The sequence below is a fragment of the Panthera uncia genome, chromosome B4 (assembly GCF_023721935.1).
Source record: "Panthera uncia isolate 11264 chromosome B4, Puncia_PCG_1.0, whole genome shotgun sequence".
Taxonomy (NCBI): Eukaryota; Metazoa; Chordata; class Mammalia; order Carnivora; family Felidae; genus Panthera; species Panthera uncia.
In genome coordinates, this window is record NC_064809.1 from 71,852,902 (window position 1) to 71,859,912 (window position 7,011).

Genomic DNA, 7,011 nt, shown 5'->3' on the forward strand with positions numbered 1-7,011 from the left:
GTATGATAAATAACAGCTTAAAGACTGATACTTCTTAATTATGGGTGATCTGATATTTACATGTGCATAAGATAATCACATAGATTCAAATAATTGTGCTTGTGCTCTTAAGTTTTAAAGCTGATGGCACTTCCTTTGAATCTTGCATAAGACTTTTAACATTAGTTTTTTCATAGGAGGCCTGAAAAGAGCTTCACATTTTTGTCTTGAAAGGATCCCTATTCATCCCTTGCAGTCTACCTGGAGAAAGTTTTTGATACCCAAAAGGATCTGAATGGCTGAACAAGTTCTTCCTTTGTTATGCTAGCACTTGACATTTGCAATTCGGGAAATCTGGGTTCAAGTTCTAATTCCATCATTCACTAGCTATGGGAACTATCAACAAATTGGTAAACTCTCTGGGTCTTCATTTTCTCATTTATAAAAAGTATATAATTCTTGGGATAATAACAGGACCATTGGGAAGAGCAAATGAACTTCACATTATCATTTATTGGGGACCTACTATGTGCCAAAAATACACTTACAAATACAACTACTATGTACCAAAAATACACTTACAAGTACACTTACAAACTGGCCAAATATTTATTTCCTGTGGAGTTCTTTTTGCCACTGTTTGGACTACAAAACGTAGAAATGTAAATAGTTGGTAGCCACGCTTATACAGTGGTCAAAGAAATATCAAAATGGTTGTCCAATAGAGACCTGTTCATCATAAAATTGGTATGTTGACATGAAATCCTGATTCTAAATGTTTCAATTTACCTAATTCTCATCAAAATTTTCAGCAAGGTTAAAAGGTGAGCAACAGAATGCATCATCTCTAGTCTTTTTTCTTTTTCTTGCTTGTTTTCAGTAAATCAATCAGTCAGCCAGTAATCGCTGAATATCTATTATATGCCCAGAATGATGCTCATCACTGTCTCCATGTCTTTAGGCCTTTCTCCTACTTTCGAGTAGAATATCTGTTGTTGTTGTTTTTTTCTGACTGACTGCAAGCCTTAGAATAACTGAGGAATTTTGCAGTTGATTTGATATACTTGAGAGTTCTGCTGGTATCTACATATATATTAAATTATGTGTTATATGTATTATACATGTATGTATTACACAGATGATGAGAGGGAGATCTGTATACCTGTATCTTATATCTGTTAGGAACCACAGTGCTTTCTTTTTCCTATTTAGAGAAGCATGGTCTTTATCCTTTGGTTCACATGCTATGTTCCTATAAGCGCATTGCTTTCTTATTGTCATTCTAAACCCTTTTATCAAATATGGGCCTGCCCTATGAAATGGACAGCACACAGACTCTGGAGTCCAAATTCATGGATTTGGATCTGATTCCCATTCTGCCGCCTGCCAGCTGAGAGCTTCTGGACAAGTTAGAGTTAATCATCCCTCCTCCGCGCCCTCTGCTTCCTGAGAACTGTACTGACACATTTGTCTACATGTCTGCCCTTTTAGACTTTGAAAGTCCTTGGGAGCAGATGCTGTGCCTTATTCAGCATAGCACAGGGTCAACTAGTATAGATTCTGGGGCTTGAATGCCTGGATTTAAATCCAATTTCTGTCACTTATTAGCTGTCGGACTTGGGGCAAGTTGGCCACTTCCCTCCTCAGGCCCTTCATCTGTAAAGAGGAGGTTATGATAGTGCCTGCCCTACACCGCTGTTATGAGGAATAACTAAGTTCATATTTGTAGAGAATTTAGAAGAGTGGCACATGGTAAACATTATGTGAGTATTTGTGTCTTTAAAGAATTGTCTCTGACTTCAAAACCCAGTATCACCCACTTAATACATCTTTGTTGAATAAGCAGATAAAGTCACGTAAATATTCTGGAATTCAATTTTCTCTTTCAAACTGGTCTAACAGAAACCATTATCCCAGGTTACTTTGAGAGGTAAATGAGATAATGGATATTTAATCATTATAAATGTAAAAGGTAGGTGTGTTTTTTTCTTTTTTGCTGTTTATAAGGGCAATAGGACATTAGCAAAATTGATTGATCATAAAATAGTTTCGACACCTTTGCTTTGGAAGTGTATTGTCACTGTTTAATTAGACCGTTATTCCACTTGTTACACTATTGATTAGCCCTGTCGAAAAGCTAGAAAATGGCAGGTTTTGACCCTGACCCGTGGAATCTCAGAAAACAACCTCGTAATAAGACATGATTTGCAATATGTGTTTGTTTAACATTAACCAACCTGTGAAGCTGAACAGCCCCATGGTACGTATTTACCCCTGAACCTGTCCTCAGAGCCAGTGTTTAAACATGTAAATGTACTGGTAGATTTGGGTGAGGGAGAGGGTTGGCTTGGCTTGGCTTTGGGTTATTTATTTATTTTTTATTTCTTTGGTGACACTAACAAAACATGAAGACCCACAGATATACCGAGAACACATTTTCCAAATGCCAAAGGAAGTGACCTACATTTTGCTTATACTCTGGGATTTGAGATCTTGCTGGGCATTTTTACTAATTCTGATACTAATACTAATTCTAATACCTATTTAATACTAATACTAGTATTAGTTTTAATACTAATTGCTACGAATTCTCAACTATAATTTCTACTCTCCTCAGCTACAATTCTGATCCAATCGTTGTCACTTGATTCAGCTGCAAGATCCTTTTCATCATTATCAATCAGTGCATGGCTAAGCAAGCAGGCAACATGAAGGGCTCTCTGAGGCAGCTTCTTGATCAAACAGGACCCCATCACTTCCATCTTTACATCTCTTCATCTCTTCAACACGAACAAGTCTTACGAGCATGCACATAGGCTCCTTCTCGTTAATTTGAGGCTCACCTGGATACAACTGCTTAGAATTTGAACTGAAGTCTTTGAGACTGTGCTGTCAAATCCTGTATGAGTTCCAGTTTAATTCGGTCTTTGTTAGAAATGGGAAAGCATACATGCAGGTGTTTTCATACAGAATGCTTTATAGACATTAAAAATAACATTTGATTACAATCTTTAGTGTTCTTATAAAATATTCTTAACACTATTTGGGAAACATACCAGGTTTTTTTGTTGTTGATTTTTTTTGTTTTTGTTTTTTTACCCATTAGGTGGTATGGGTACGAATGTGAATGACCGTGTGCTGCTGATGGAAGTTGGTGATGTGTACGCTGGTATTTTACTTCCTTTCTACCTCTTCCCCTTTCAGATAGTTAGTTGCTCTTTGGGCGCCTGGGTGGCTTAGTCAGTTAAACGTCCGACTTCAGCTCAGGGCATGATTTCATGCTTTGTGAGTTCGAGCCCCGCATCGGGCTGTCAGCGCAGAGCCCACTTCAGATCCTCTATCTCCCTCTCTCTCTGCCCCTCCCCCCCTTTCTTTCTCAAAAATAAGTAAACATTAAAAAAAACAACAACAGACAGTTGCTCTTCCAGTTGCTGACATACTGAGCTGTTTCCACACCAGTGTGAATATACTGACATGAACAAGTACCTGTTGTCCTCCAAAACAGTAATATTGAAGTATATTTATTACATGACTATAGATATCTTTAGGCATCGTTAGGTGTCATTATGGTAGTACCTACCCAGACTACTAAGATTCATGGTCTCAACAACCCAGTTTAAATGTCATAAGGGAGGCACCTGGGGGGCTCAGTCGGTTAAGCGTCCGACTTCGGCTCAGGTCATGATCTCACGGTTCACGAGTTCGAGCCCCACATCAGGCTCTGTGCTGACAGCTCAGAGCCTGGAGCCTGCTTCAGATTCTGTTGCCTCCCTCGCTCTCTGCCTCTCCCGGGCTCATGCTTAGCCTCTCTTGCTTTCAAAAATAAATAAACATTAAAAAAAACAACAAAAAAAAAAGTTTTAAGGTAAAAGGTAAATTTAGTTAAAAAAAAGAGTCAGCCCCACTATTTGGTGGTAGGATAACAAAACGAATCTGCTGAATTAGTTACAGCCCAATGTATACGCTGGTTTGCCTGGGGCAATTGTTAAGTACACAATGTTTGTATCACTCCCATGCGCCATTGTCACTGCCAATGCCCCTTTAAGAAGAGAAACAATAGGAGCAAGAGCTAAGTAATGAAAGAGAAGAGAAAATGAGGAGGCCAGAGTGAATTGTTGAAAGACTCCCTAGGATTGTACTCAAGTGTGTTCTGGTCAGGTTTTGGATCACAAGAAACATTATTTAAATATTTCTTAAATATCCGACACAACTTATTTTTATTACACTAATATAAGGATTGAGAAATATGTGGCAAAAAGATGAAACACATTTTCAGATGTCTTAGAGAAATCTCCTCATGATGACCTCAATAAGCTGAATCATTCCAGCTGGAGTGAAAAACTGAGGGCTCTGTTTATTCTTTTTCCTGGGATTTCAGCAAATAAAAGCACTCAGTTTTTATTATATACGTGGTCACAGATGTCTTGATATCCCCAAGAGGAATATTTAGGTGTATAAACAGATTCACTTTTAGTATGCAGAAAAAGAGGAGGTCGTATGGCTTTGTGGCACATGCATTCTCACCTAAAATGTTTAGGAAAGGATTTTCTTTTAAAGCACTGCATTATCTCATCTAACCACCATCAGTTATTCCATGTTGTGGTCACTGAAATCATTTGAAGATAATTGGCACAACTGATACATAAGAGAGGATGCCTGCATTGACTAGATGGGGGAAGAAAACAGTTTTTCAAGGGTTCTTGGTGTTCAGAGGGCATCTGTCTCCCCCTCTGACTCTGTGAATCTTATGGAGATGCCCTCACTTTATGTCTTAGGTAGATGGGTAAATTAAGACCTCTTTTTATTTTTTAGTTCCTTCCTTATTTTTGCACAGAACAGTAACTGATTAAAGAAGGCATACGTATGCTTTATGTTTCCCCAAGTAAGATAATAACATGTAAGGAGCTGAGAATAGGACCTGAGATACAGTAAGGACTAAATAAATATTATTTATTGTTGGTGGTGGTTGTATATTTTTAAATCAGTGAACCACATAAAATAGCCTAGGTCCTTAAAATTTTTATGAGAACCTACTCTTAAGCAGGAGATTATTTTTGATTCAGAAGAATAATGGTCATGTACAAACCGCAATTGAAAAATTTTAGTCCATATTCTTGGCTGAAAACCAGTTGGCAAGTTGAATTTCTAGGCCTACTGGCCATTTCAGGAATGGTCTCCAAACTTTTGTTATTTATAATATTCACAGATCTCCAGAAGAAATGGCTTCATTTTCTTTCCTATTTTAGGGCCCCTTAAAACATTCAGCCATTTGGGCAATAGCATTTGTTGTCTTGTGTTAACCTTGTTACAGAGTTAACATTTCACATGTAGGAAACCCTGAAAAAATATATATTTATAACAGACATGCTGACAAGGTCTTGATGCCCCTAGCACCACCTCTGTTGCAATGTCTGTTTGCTCTGGTCTGGTATTTAATAAAATATACAGACTTGTCATAGCAACCACTGCAACACAAAGCGTATATGTGTTTCTACGATAAGGAGAGCTTTTTTTTTTTTTTTTTTTTTTTTTTATTAAAGGAACATTCAAAAAAGTATGTTAGATGTACAGATAGTTTAGATATTTGGAAAAATGGAAATGTATGCAGTGATATTTTCATAGGAGACCATGATAATCCTGAGAAATACTTAGAATATTCCTAAGTACTTTTCATTACTTTTTTTTTCCTCAAAAAGAATCTTAAAGGTTTAGTATATTGGGCTGCATAATAGGGACTCTGGCAAAGAAGACACAACCACAGCAGTGTAAGAGTTTGGGCTAATGACTATCATTTTATTAAACGCATGACATATAAATATGCCTTATTTTTATTTTGTCTGATAGTTTCTATACAAGTTTGAGTTTGTTAAAAGTGAAACCCACAGAATCCAAAAAGAACCCCAAACAATTTCTAAGGAGCAAATGTAAAACATTTCTTTATTTATTGTGAGAAAATTATTTGTTTTATGGCTGATGGGCAAATGACTGGGCCTTCTTTTGGCCTCAATTAGTGTATTTGGTGACCAAAGTCCCGTGGAATTTGAAGCCCATCCCACTTGACTATTTCTGTCCTGTCCCTACTCAAAAGTGTGCTTCCTAATTTATTTTTCTCAACTAATTTTGGTGGAGAATAAAGGAGTAATAACAATGTACTCACATGGGCTACTGAATTGTTTTCCTAAATCTTTTGCCAAACTTAAAATGTTTACAAATCTGCAAATTCAGAAATGGATACATAAATAATAATTTTGCTGGATGAATTATGATTGGCTTTTTATTTCAATTCTGATTAAAAATGTTTCAAAAAGTGACTATGTAAGAAGTAACAGCTCAGAGGCATTGGGGGATCTGAGTGCAGAATAACCTCTCACCCGCTGAGAGGATCAAATTCTTAGTCTGTGACAGGAGAATTCCAGGTCGGGTAACTTAATAGCTTACAGAGAAGATATAGTTTGGGATTAGGGTCAAGCCAAGCCCGTGTGACTCTGTATAATATTTTTATACTCATAAAAGTAAAAGTGTTACCAATGATATTATTGCGTATTTTAAATTGGTAATCATGAGGATAATTAAATTTAGACTTGTCACCTTTTGTTCATGAAAATGTCTCTAGGGCCTCTCCCAGAGTTCCAACAATTGCAAACTCCCACTGCTTTGTTGTATATAAATCTACATATACCAGGGTACGTTTTCAGTGTATGACCTCATTCTAATAAAATGTCTAATGTCTTTCTGATCTTACGGATTAGAGGCATTGTCTCCTGCTTGCTATCTCTCAGTGTGGGCCCAGAAACAGGATTAACACAGACGCTTGAGATGGAGAAACTTCTGGAAGCCTTTCAGTAACATACCAGGCCTAGAGGAGTAGATATTTCTGAAGCCTATTCCTCTGTCTCTCGAAGCAGGTATTTCTAACCTGAGACATGAACACACGCTGCCAGCCCCCCTTCACGCTGCTTGTAGCTCCCTCCCCTCAAAGTGAGAACCCAGCAAGCCTTACCCTAGGACCTATGTTCCACTTATGTGTTCCAA